Source organism: Mastomys coucha, unplaced genomic scaffold, assembly GCF_008632895.1.
Source record: "Mastomys coucha isolate ucsf_1 unplaced genomic scaffold, UCSF_Mcou_1 pScaffold9, whole genome shotgun sequence".
In the NCBI taxonomy this organism is placed as follows: Eukaryota; Metazoa; Chordata; class Mammalia; order Rodentia; family Muridae; genus Mastomys; species Mastomys coucha.
In genome coordinates, this window is record NW_022196915.1 from 16,875,712 (window position 1) to 16,889,290 (window position 13,579).

General features: G+C 39.0%; 1 protein-coding gene and 1 pseudogene across 1 annotated transcript in view; one reads left to right on the forward strand and one right to left on the reverse strand.

The window, feature by feature from the left end:
* The window catches only part of Cacna1d (calcium voltage-gated channel subunit alpha1 D), a 445,956-nt gene that overhangs the window by 340,841 nt on the left and 91,536 nt on the right, over positions 1 to 13,579 (reverse strand). The window lies entirely within an intron of this gene.
* Positions 7,846 to 13,579, forward strand: part of LOC116085170 — a 42,714-nt pseudogene continuing 36,980 nt past the window's right edge.

Consider the following 13,579-nt stretch of genomic DNA (forward strand, 5'->3'; position numbering starts at 1 on the left):
TGATCTTTCCAAGACTTTTATCATGAAGGGATGTTGGATTTTGTCAAATGCTTTCTCAGCATCTAGCTCACAACCATTTGTAATGACATCTGATGCCTTCTTCTAGTGTGTCTGGAGACAACTAAAGTGTACTTACATATAATAATAAATACATTTTTTAAAAAGACATTAAAGCTGCTTTTATGAATGTGACAGAGGACCTTTAGGAGGAAATTAGTATATCCCTTAAGGAAATCTATGAAAACAAAAATAGTGGAATTAATAAAAACAGTTCAAGACCTGAAAAAGGAAATAGAACCAATAAAGAAAACCTAACTGAGGGAAATGTAGAAACAAAACATTTAGGAACTCAAACAGGAACCTCAGAGGTAAACCATATCAACAAGACATAAGAGATGGAAGAGAGAGTCTTGGGCATTGAAGATACAATAGAAGAAATGATACCTCAGTCAAAAAGAAGTCTAAAAAACTTCTAGCACAAAACATCCAGGAAGTCTGGGACACTATGAACAAACCAAATCTAAGAATAATAGGGGTAGATGAAGGAGAAGAAACCCAAGTCAAAGACACAGAAAATATTTTCAGCAAAATCATAGAAGAAAATTATCCTAACCTAAAGAAGATGCCTATAAAGGTGCAAGGAGCTTACAGAACACCAAATAGACTGGACCAGAAAAGAAAATCCCCTCGGCATAATAAAACACTGAGTATACAGAACAAAGAATATTAAAAGATACAAAGGAAAAAGAGCAGGTAACATATAAAAGCAGACCTATCAGAATAACACTTGACTTCCCAATGGATACTCTGAAAGCCAGAAGACCTAGACAGATATGCTACAGACTCTTAGAAACTACAGTACCAGTGCAAACTACTAAACTCAGAAAAACTTTCAATCATAATAAATGGAGAAAATGAAACAACCCCTGATAAAACCAAATTTAAACAATATCTATATACAAATCCAGCCCTACAGAAGATTCTAAAAAAAAAAAAAAAAAACCCTCCAACCTAAGGAGGTTAATTAAACCCAAGAAAACTTGAAGAATAATCTCAGACCAGCAAATCAAAAAAAGGAGAAACACACACACAGTCATACACACATAGAGAGACCACCACACCACAACAACAAAATGACAAGCATCAACAAACACTGCTCATTGATCTCAACATAAATGATCTCAGTTCCCTGGTTATAAAAAAAAAAAAAAAAAAAAGACACAGACTAACAGAATGGATGCAAAAACAGGATCCATCCTTCTGCTATACCCAAGGAACATACCTTAACATCAAGGATAGACATCACCTCAGGGTAAAAGGATGAAAAAAGATATTCCAAGAAAATGGACCTACAAAGTGAGCTTGTACAGCCACTTTAATATCTGACAAAACAGACTTCAAACCAAAACTAATTAGAAAAGATAAAGGATGATATATACACATCAAAGGAAAAATTCAACAAGAGGACATTGCAATTTTAACACCTATTCACCAAACATAGGGGCACCTAAGTTCACAAAAGAAACAGTACTAATTAATGCTTATATTCTGACAGTGGGAAGCTCCAATACCCACTCTTACAAATAGGTCATCCAGACAAAAACTAAAGAGAAAGACTGGAGTTAAAAGACACTATAAACCTAATAGATATTTACAGAACATTTCACCCAAACACAAAGAACACACCTTCTTCTCAGTACCTAAAGGAACTTTCTCCAAAACTGACCATATATTCAGATACAAAGCAAGTCTCAACAGATACAAGAAAATTGAAATAATCCCCTTATACTATCTGACCACCACAGATTAAAACTGAATGTCAACAGTAATAAAAACAACAGAAAGCTTACAAACTCATGGAAATTGAATGAAAAAAATGGGTCGAGAAAGAAATCAAAGACATTCTAGAATTGAATGAAAATAAATATACAACATACCCAAATTTTTGGGACACAATACAGTTCTAAAAGGCAAGTCCACAGCACTAACTCCCTGCATTAAAAACTGGAGAGATCTCATAATAATGACAGCACACCTGAAACTTCTAGAACAAAAAGAAGAAATATTCAAAATGAAGAATTGGCAATAAATAATCAAGCCAGCCACTTTAATATCTGACAAAACAGATTCAAACCAAACTAGGGGCTGAAATCAATAAAGTAGAAACAATAAAGAACAATACAAAGAGTCAGTGATACAAAGAATTGGTTCTTTGAGAATATCAAAAGATTGGCAAAATTTTATCCAAATTAACTCAAAGGCAGAGGGAGAGATCCACATTAACAAATTTAGAGATGGAAAGTAGGACTTAACAACAGCATGAAAGAGGTCCCTTAGTGAAGTAGAAGCAGTCATTAAAAAAAAAAATCTTAAAAAAAAAAAAAAAAAACACTAGGGCCAGATGGTTTTAGTACAGAATTCTACCAGACTTTCAAAGAAGTGTTAATGCCAATACTCGTCATGGTTCATGGGAAATGGCCCTGTTTGGAAGTGTGGCCTTGTTGGAGGAAGTGTGTCACTGTGTAGGCTGGCTCTGAGATCTGATGTTCAGGCTCTGCCCAGTGTGGAAGAGATCTTTTTCCTAGCAGCCTTCAGATCAAGATGTAGAATTCTTAGCTCCTTCTCCAGCACCATGTCTGCCTGGATGCTGCCATGCTTCCTGCCATGATGATAATAGACTGAACCTCTGAACCTATAAATCAGAAGAACTGTCTTGGTCATGGTGTCTCTTCACAGCAATAGAAACCCTAAGACAAGGCCCAACAAAGAAAAACAATTACAGACCAATTTCCTTTATGAACACAGATGCAAAAGTAGTCAATAAAATATTGATAAACCAAATCCAAGAACATGTAAAAAAAAAATCCATCATGATCAAGTAGGCTTCATCCCAGAGATGTAGGGATGGTTCAACACATGTAAATCAATAAACACAATCCACATGATCTCAATAGATAGAGGAAAGACCTCTGACAAAATCCAACACCTATTCATGATAAAAGACCTAGAAAGATTAGGGATACAAAGGGCAAACCTCCATATAATAAAGTCAGTTTCCAACAAGCCCATAGCCAGCATCAACTTAAATAAAGAGAAACTCAAAGCAATTCTACTAAAATTATTGAGAAGATAAAAAAAGGGGGAAACCAAGGAAGAAAAGCCACATAAAGAAATTGAATAGAACTGAATAGAATTGAATATTAAAAGATAAGAGACACATCAATAATTACTTTAAATGCAGACTAGTGAAATACTAAAATTCAAATAAACATTTGTTTTTGTAGACAAAGTCATGATCCAATCACCTGTTGCCTTAAGAGACATGCTAAATATAAAGACACATGCAAGGTGGAAGTTAAAGGACAGGAAGGGACACCATGAGTACTGACTGCAAGACACCAAGACTGGCTAGAATAATATCAACCAAACAGGGCTTACAGCTCAGGGGCATCTCTATGAACAGCAGTAATATTTCATAGTGACAAAAAGGTCATTTCACAAGAGGCCATAAATGCAAAAGTTCAGAACAGCCAAGCTCGGAAACATATGAAGTGAAACAGAGCTAAAGGGAAAAAGGGATCCACAATCACTAGAGATTTTGATTCTTCTTCCTCAGCAACTAACAAAACAGATACACCCTTAAAACATCAGGAATGAGGCCAGGCATTGTGGGGCATGGCTTATTCCTGGCACTCAAGAGACAGAAGCAGGCAGACCTCTGGTCTCCATAAATTCAGACCAGCCAGGGCTCCCCAGTGAAACCCTATCCAACAAACAAATAAACAAGAGACAATGTGGAATGTGAATATTCAATGGTGAATAACTTCAACCTAGTTAATCTTTATGAAACACTTAAGAGAAAATGCAGAGCATTTTATTTTCAGATGCATGCTGAATGTTCATTAAGATAGACTACAGATGGCTCCATAAAACAAGTCATAACAGAATTTTTTAAAAATCAAAATCTTATGTTTAAAGTGGGTTTCCCAATCCCATTAGTCTCTTTTCTCTTACTCTAACAACTGAAACTGAAACTTGGTATTCTTTTTAATAAAGAAACTAGGTTTATATAGCATACATTTGACTCTGGAAGGCCAAGAAAGATTCAACTGCTGAGTCTCTGACAATGGCTGCATGAGAGCACAGCAGAGACACAGACAGGGGAACAGCTAGTTACAGACGAGCCAAGTGAATGTAGTGGTCTAGGTGTGAAACAGATCACTCATGTAAGAATTAACCAGGCTCCTCCAAGAATTACATGAACCCCTTCTGAAAGAAACATTTTCCAAATGATCTAATCCCATTATAATAAACCCTCCATCTGAAAGATTTCACCATCTTTCATGATTACCATGTAGAGGAGCAAACTTCCAAACTGTGAGATACACCATAATATAGGCAAATTAGAAATCAATAAAAGCAAAACCGCTGGAAACCACCTCACACCAGTCAGAATAGCTAAAATCAAAAACTCAGATGACAGCAGATGCTGGCAAGGATGTGGAGAAAGAGGAACATTCCCCCATTGTTGGTGGGATTGTAAGCTGGTACAACCACTCTGGAAATCAGTCTGATGTTTCCTCAGAAAAATGGACATAGTACTACCTGAGTATCCAGCTATACCACTCCTGGGCATATACCCAGAAGATGCCCCAACATGTAATAAGGACACATGCTCCACTATGTTCATAGCAGCCTCATTTATAATAGCCAGGAGCTGGCAAAAACCCTCAACAGAGGAAAGGATACAGAAAATGTGATACATTTATACAATGGAGTCCTACTCAGCTATTAAAAACAATGACTTCATGAAATTCGCAGGCAAATGGATGGAACTTGAAAATTTCATCCTGAGTGAGGTAACCCAGTCACAAAAGAACACACTTGATATACACTCACTGATAAGTGGATATTAGTCCAAAAATTCAGAATACCCAAGATAAAATTTACAGACCATATGAAGCTTAAGAAGAAGGAAGACCAAAGTATGGATGCTTCAGTGCTTCTTAGAAGGGGAAATAAAATAAAGGAGGAAATATGGAGACAAAGTATGGAGCAGAAACTGAGGGAAAAGCCATCCAGAGAATACCTCACCTGGGGATCTATCCCATATATAGTTGACAAACCCATTGGACTGAACGTGCGGTCAGTGAAGGAGTTGGAGAAGGGACTGAAGGAGTTGAGGAGGTTTGCAGCCCCATGGGGGGGGGAGCAACAGTGTCAAATGGCCAGATCCCCCCTGGAGTTCCCAGGGGGACTACCAACCAAAGAGTGCACATGGAAACACCCATGGCTCTAGCCACATATGTGGCAGAGGATGGCCTTGTTGTGTATAAGTGGGAGGAGTGGCCCTTGGGCCTGAGGGGGTTTGATGCCCCCGTGTAGGGGAATGCCAGGGTGGAAAGGCAGGAGTGTGAGTGGGGGTGGGGGTGGGTGAGTACCCTCATAGAGGCAGGGGGAGAGGGGATGGGATGGGGGTTCTGGATGGGAGACCTGGAAAGGGGATAACATTTGAAATGTAAATAAAGAAAATATCCAATAAAAAATAGATAATTAAAAAAAATGTTTGGGTGGCTAGGAATATAGCTCAACTAGTTGATTACTTAAGCTCAATTACACAAAACACTGGTTTGATATCCTGAGTCACATAAAGCCAGGTTTGGTAGTACATGCCTATAATCCCAGCACTTGTCTCGAAAAAATAAATAGTTCATTTTGCTGAAGATAGTATATATGTAAGTCATAGTACATGGAGAAATCAAGCCGATGCCAAGTGGAAGCCTCGTCTCTGCTGGCTAGCTTTCAGGATGCTCAAGGTTATGTGCACACTGCCAGAGAAGAAAAGTAGCCATTAATCTTATCTAGCTGGGAACCCTGAGAGTTACAATAATGGCCAGCCACTGGTCCAATAGTGGCATGAATGTTATAGGAATAACCAACCACTTCCTAATTGGCTTGAAGGCCTGCTCTACAAGATGAAATCCATACCTGGCACTGTTACTGGAGTCCAAGAACCTGTGGCTAGGCAGGTCATGAACCCTAGAGAAGAACATACTAATAATATGCTGCTGAATAGACTTAATGCATCTCTCAACCCTCAACAGAGAAGTTGCTTTTTGCAGCAGATAGCAGTTAACACAGAGACCTACAACTGGTTAGAGTGCACAGATTTAGACACTACTGAATGGTCAAACAAATAAAACATCTTTATCACACACACACACACACACACACACACACACACACACACATGCCAAGGCTTTGGAATCATTGTGAAAGTGGGGACAGAAAGATTGTAAGACCCAGAGGTAGTGAATAATAACTTCAAGGAAATAGTGCTTTTTGAACATGACAGAGCAGTTGTACTTGCTAACTTACAGTGGTTGTGGCGGCATGCACAAGACCTGGGCTAGCTCAAGTCGGACAAAATCTGAGCATGGAGAAGGGGTGGGCACAAAGTCCCACCATTGCTGGGACGCTATTGGCAATTGGTAGCTGCTGGAATTTCCACCATTGCTGGGACGCTATTGGCAATTGGTAGCTGCTGGAATTTTTTTTTTTAAATTTGTTGTTCCTTTGTTTTGGTTTTGTTTTTAAGGGTATGGCTCCTGGTGGGTCAATCATGTTCCAGTAAATGGCCACATACCCAAGAATATAATGGCAGCACAAACTGTACTTAATGGGTTTTTTTGTTTTTTCTTAAGGAAGACACAAAGTTGGATGGGCAGAGAAGGGAGGACAGATCTAAGAGAAACTAAGAAAGTAGATCAAAAGGCATTGTATGAAATCTTCAAAGAACTAGCTTTATCTTTTAATGTGTTCTTAATTGAAACAGAGCTATACCATTTAAAGAACTAATCTTTTTAATGTGAAAAAATTGATAAACTCCTGCTTAGGATGAACAAAACAAACTTCCAATATTTTAAACAAAGGGTCTACTCCATCTTCCTGTCTAAGGTTCTGTCTTAGCATGGTCAGCCAACTGAGGATCAAACGTGCTTAGGAAAAATGTATGTCTGTAATAAACACAAGTAGCTTCCCTAAGTCATATGGGACAACTATTTACATACATGTTCCACTGTATCCACTATGACAAATGATCTGGGGCTAACCTAAAATATACAGGAGGGTATGTATAGATTCTATACAAATAATTATGATATTTTATATAATGTGAGCATCCATAAATTTTGCTATCAATGGGGGAGATTCAGTATCTACCAAGGATACTAAAAAATAACAGTATAATGAAGAAAATTCATATCAGAAAATATAAGTATTTTAACAAAGAAGAAAATTCATAGAAAATGTATATAGTTTAACAAAGTAACAGATTAAATGAAATAACTGCCTATAAAAAATAAGACTTCCTGAAATTAACACAAAACCAAGTAGAAATTTTTAATATTTCAAATGTTTAAAATTGAATGAATTGTCAAAGGCATATATACAAAGAAATCATCAAATCTATATTGTTTCACTGGTAAATTCTATCAGACATTTAAGGAAAATTACTGTTAATTTTATACAAACCCTTTCAGAACTTGCCAGCTAATTATGCAATCAGCATAATACTGCTGCTAAAGACTGACAGCCACATTATGGGAGATAAAATTATATATTATCATGCCTCATGAACAGTATTAACAATATAGAAAGGGATAAAGCAAACCCCCAGAATACAATAGAAACGTAACAATAAAAATATTATAAAAAGCAATTCACTGTATCAGCAGACTAAACAAGAAAACATGAGGTTGAAATGTGCTTGACAAAAATTCAACACCCATGTAAAATTAAAACTCAGGAATCTAGCAACAGAAAGGAAGTTCTAGGTCTGTAAAGATGGCTCCCCAGGTAAAAGTGCTTGCAGGCAAGCCTGATGCTATGAGTTCAATCCCTGGAACCTACAATGGAAGGAAGGATGACCTGATTCCAGAAAGTCATCCTCTGATTCCACACACATGTTGTAGCACATGTACATCAACACATACACACACACACACACACACACACACACACACACACCCCAACAATAACAATAATAATAACTTAAATTTTCTTTTAAAAAATAAAAATTCCAAGGTTGAGGCTGGGGCAAGGAGATAACTCAGAATAAAAGCATTTGCCAAGAAGTATGAGGATCTAAGTTCAAATCCTCAGAAAATATCTAAAAGGCTAGAAGACAGAATCATCTGTAATGACAACACTCCTACAAGAAGAGGAACCACAGAGACTGGAAAACCCCTGGAAGAACGTGGGCCAGCCAATCTGCCTGGCATGCTCAACAGCAAAACAGAGGTAGAAGGTGACAAATGACAGCCAAGACTGTCTTTCAACTTCCATATGTGCACAGGGCACACATGTGGCCACATTCCTGCTTATAAATTTATGCACATCCACATATAACACATGTCACATACACATAGAAGTAAATTATTATTATTATTTTGTTGTTGTTGTTGTTGTTGTTGTTTTTCTGGGACAGGGTTTCTCTGTGTAGCCCTGGCTGTCCTGGAACTCACTCTGTAAACCAGGCTGGCCTCGAACTCAGAAATCCACCTGCCTCTGCCTCCCAAATGCTGGGATTAAAGGCGTGTGCCACCACCGCCCAGCTAAATTATTTTTTAAGAAAGAAAATTCTCCAAGTTGATAAATAGAATCTTAAAAAAAGAAAAAAGAAAAAGAAAAAGAAAACATACATATAACTAGTAAAGCACTGGGTGCTCTCCTCGTTTTTACTCCTCTCTGAATTAGAGGGACCAGCCAGCAGAACTAGACAAGAAAAATAAACTGAAGTGATAGGCACTGAAAAGAAATGAAAGTGTTCATACATGTAGAACTCCCTAAGCAATCTACAAAATATTGCTAGAATTAATAAGTCAGTCTATCAAGTTAGCAGTATACAGTTGATGCAGGAAAGTTAATTATAGTCCTAGAAAGCAACAACTATAGAAAGTTCTTAAAATAATTTCCCTTAACAGTCACATTAAAATTCATGAACTATGCAGTGATAATTTCTCAGAGGTACGTGTGAGACCTATATAAGGCATGACGGAGAAAATCTAAAGCTACTAAATGGAAGGAGGCTCAATAATGTAAATGCCTACCGCCTGATTAACAACAATGGATTTTTTTTCAATGCAAGTCTTTTAACTCAGGCTCTTGTTCCTCCTCATCAGCCTGCTTCTCCGTTGCCTTTTCAGACACACAGATACCAATCCCAAACTTTCTGATATCCTTTTTAACTGTTGTGGCTTGCTGAATTTGAAACAAATTCATTATCATTTCCTTCAGGGATTAATTTATCCTCTGGGCTTGAGAGACAGAACAGGCAACTCCTGTCCTCGTTTGAACCCTTCTCATGTATTTTTCACCCAAGAAATTTTGGATTTCAGCCCAAGACCCACTCCTTGGAATAACAACATCGATGGGGAAGTGAATATACACAGGCCTTGTCTTGTAACAAAAGCTGAGCGCAACACCCTTGATCATGTTCTGAACATGACTGCAGATGGCTCAGAGAGTAGTCAGTTCCTTTCTGTTACCTGACAGCCTAGAGCCTCTTCTTTTTCTTTCCAAGAAGACTTGGCTCTTTGATGTGATTGAAGTCTCTCCAGAGGGTTCCTCTGGAGCCCTTCACAATGACTGTGCGCCCCTTCAGAGTGATGTTGACATTTTCTGGAATGTCAACAATCTGATTGCTGAAAATGGTCTTTGTTCTTACACTGGGTAAGGCTAAGAGCCATCTATGGGTTTCTGGATTTTACAATGTTCTGAAAACACTACAATTTCTACACAAGCTATGCTTCAAATGTTGGAGTTTGATCTTTTCCCAAGGGAGTACTCTCTGAAGATACTGAGCACCAGCAGTAGCTATAGCTCCTGGTCAACCATGTGCTCACAGAGTAGACAATATTCCACTCTCATAGTGCCTTGGACTGTGACATTGTGCAGGCTAGCTGTAGTACATGCTCTTTTCACTTATAACCTCAGCCTATGGTTGAGTTTATCAGTATGGGAAACAATAGTAAGTTGAGGTATATCTGTAGTTTTAAGAATTCAGAGGCCAGCAAGATGGCTCAGTGGGTAAAGACACTTGCCACCAAGCCTGACAGCCTGAGTTTGATCTATGGAAACATGTGGTTGAAGGGGAGAACAGACTCTAAAAAATTGTCCTCTGACTTCTACATGCACACTGTCATGTGCATGCACTTGTGAAGACACATTAAATAAATAGTAGATAAATGTAATTTTAAAATAACCCCAATTATATCACTAATACTATGTAATACCATGAAGACCTAGCTTATAGCTGAGCTGAGCAGCACAATGTGATAGGTACATATAAATAGGTCAGTGGGGCCCTTGTGGGTAAGGTAGTGGATCAGAGGCTGTCTCCACATGATGCAAGGCATCTGAAATTCACAAAGGGACAACTGAACAGATCATAGAGCTGAGCAGCTGGGGCTAGCGGGCAGGGGGGAGGGGTGGGGAGCAAGTGGCACAGAGCCCAGCCACTTGATTCCTTAGTAGAGAAGAGGAAGCTGAGCCTGATTCTAAGAGTAAGGTAGGGCCCTGATAAATACACTGGCTGTCCTTTCACACAGGACAAGCATCTAGAATTCCAAAGCCTTGGCTAGATGGTGACTCCTTCAGAGAAATAGGTCAGTAGTGGAGAGTAGTTTCATATGGTCCCTTCCCGTGTGTCAGAGGACTGTGGCTGGAAACCAACCGGATTGAGAAGAAACTATTGTTTAAAACCTAGCTACCTGCTAGGGCCATTACATCTTGTCACAGCCCCAGATAAAGAGCCAGTGGTAGGAGGCAGTCATGCATAGTAAAAGAAGGAGATGCTAACAAAGAAGTACAGGCACAGGAAGCTTGCCTCTGGCCACTTACTGCACAGGGTGAGATAGCCCATGCTAGGTGGCTGGACACAAATCTCATCACTCTGTAACTTGAGAGGCCCACACTGGAGATCAGTGGTACATCAATCTCTAGAGACAGGTCTACAAGCAGTTTCAATCCCAAATTGGTCAGGAAACTGAAGCGCCAAAGAGATAGCCATAGTCTTGTCCCTTTGTAAATGAGAAATGCCCAGTAAGTTGTATCATTTCAGAAACAGGTCCGCCTTTATAGACCCCTTTGTTGTACCTGCTCCTAGAATCACATCGCGCTAGAAAGAAACTTCCTGGTCCAAAGATACCACCCAGCGTGTCCACACTGATGCATCTTGGGAAATGATAGAACCGGACCAGCTGACAGAAAGCAAAACTTAAAGAGTGGCAGAGGCCCACTCACACAGAAAGAAGGGAAACTACCAAAGTAAGAGATCTGACACTTACCTAGTCCAGACCAGGACGCCACAAAAATCACAAGAAAGACAAGTGTAACTGATCCTCTCCATCCCCAGACCCACTCACTCACCAGACTCCAAATTTAAGGAACCCAGGAGAGGGGGCAAGCAAACTGCATTCCTGTCTTCTCTGCCTCCTAACCTGTCATTTATCCCTTTTACTATACTTTTATTAGCATATCATTTCATCATATATATTGCTTTTTATTTGTTTTGAGTCATGGTCTCTCACTATGTAAACTCTGACTATCCTAGACTGGCTATGTAAATGAGCTGGCCACATACTCACAGAGATCCTCCTGACTCTGCCTCCTGAGTGCTGGGATCAAAGGCCTGTGCCACCATGCCTGGTTTCATGCATGTCGGTTTTGAGGAAAAGTTTTTTGAAGTTTTTATTTCTCTTCTTCCATTATATAGTTCATTCGTGTATTCTTTTTTATTATTAGGCAACCATTTGAGGTTTATTTTTTTAATCTTTTTAAATTTCTTCAGATATATTTTTTAAACTTGTTTAAAGATTATTTTACTTTTATTTTAATACATAAATGAGTATTTCTTCACATGCATTATATGTATGTGTTCTGTGTGTGTGTGTGTCTGTTGCTAGTGGAGGTCAGAAGAGGACATTGGATCCCTTGGAACATGGTGGTGTGAGCCACCATGTGGGCAGGCATTGGGTTCAGGGCCCAGGTCTTCAAATATAGTGAGTGTTCATGAGTGCTCCTAACTGCTGAGTTGGCCACTGCCCTTCCACTTGTAACATTCTTCTGCGTTCCTCTTCTCCTTTACTTTTACTTGACCTCACTTCTACCCCATTTCCCCATTTTTCCCCGTCCTTTCCTTCTATCTCATCCACTTACTATTGCTACATTTACCCTAAAGGATTTCAACACTCTACAGCAGTGTGCGGCATGTTCTGTTGTTCCTACTCTACCATTGTTGGTAGCCCGTTAAGTAGGCTTCCATCAGCTCCAGCAGCGTTTCCTTACCCTGTACCATTTGCTGTGCTCTCGGGGATAGCACTTAGTCCTCTCTTCTCTGGGTAGTATTAGAGTTTGAGGCCTCAAGAGCAGCTTCCCACTAACTTCCAAAAACAGCTGAAGAGATAGCTAAGCCAAAGCTGCTTAAATTGCAACAGAATGTGAAAAGCGAAGTAATGTGACCTCACTAAAGATGACACCTCCTCAACTACAGAATTTAAAGATAGTGATGGTAACATATGACTTTAATCCCAGCACTTAAGGATGGGCAGAGGCAGGTAGATCTGTGAGTTTGAGACTAGCCTGGTCTACAGAGCCAGTTCTAGAGCAGCCAGGGCTACACAGAGAAACCCTGACATCATCATCATCATCATCATCATCATCATCATAATAATAATAATAATAACAACAACAACAACAACAACATAAAAATGAATAAATTGCCAGAGGAATTCAAAAGTTTGCTTGTATAGATAACCGATGACTTAAAAGAGGATTTAAAAGAAACAGCTGAATGAAGTAAGAAACCCCAAAACCTGGAGAAGAAAGTCAGAAACACACATGAGAAAACAATGTGGACCCCAAACTAAACAGAGAAATTGACACTTGGAAAAAAGTTAGGCAAGGGTTGAGGACGGAGCTAGGTTGGTAGAGTGCTTATGGCAGGCCCTGTGCAGTCCTTGACACTGCATAAACGGGACACATGGAGAATTCCTGTGATCCTGGCAACCAGGAGGTGGAGTATGAAGGATCAGAGGTTCAAAGTCATGCACATCTACACAGCAAGTTCAAGACCTGCCTAGAGTACATAACTCCCCATCTAAAAAGACAAACAAAACTAATATAAATGTTGAAAATTAAACAATAAGCCCAGTAAAAATAGTTAAAGCAATAATAATAATAATAAAAGGCTGTTACCAATATACAAGACTAAGTAGAATAAATAATGTTAGGAATGTGCAACAATGCTGAGGGCATACTATATTCAGACATCAACTTTAAAACTAAATAAATCAAGGTATAGTGGTATATATCTTTAATCCCAGCACTGAGGAGGAAGAGACAGACAGATCTTTATGTATAGAGTGTATATACAAGGTCCATCTGGTGTATATAGAAAGTTCTAGGCAAGGCTTCAGAGCAAAACCCCATTTGAGAAATCCAAATAAATTTATAAATGAACTTGAGCACAACTTCCAAGAAGCCTGGGATATGAAAAAGCTGAGATAGATTCTAAAGC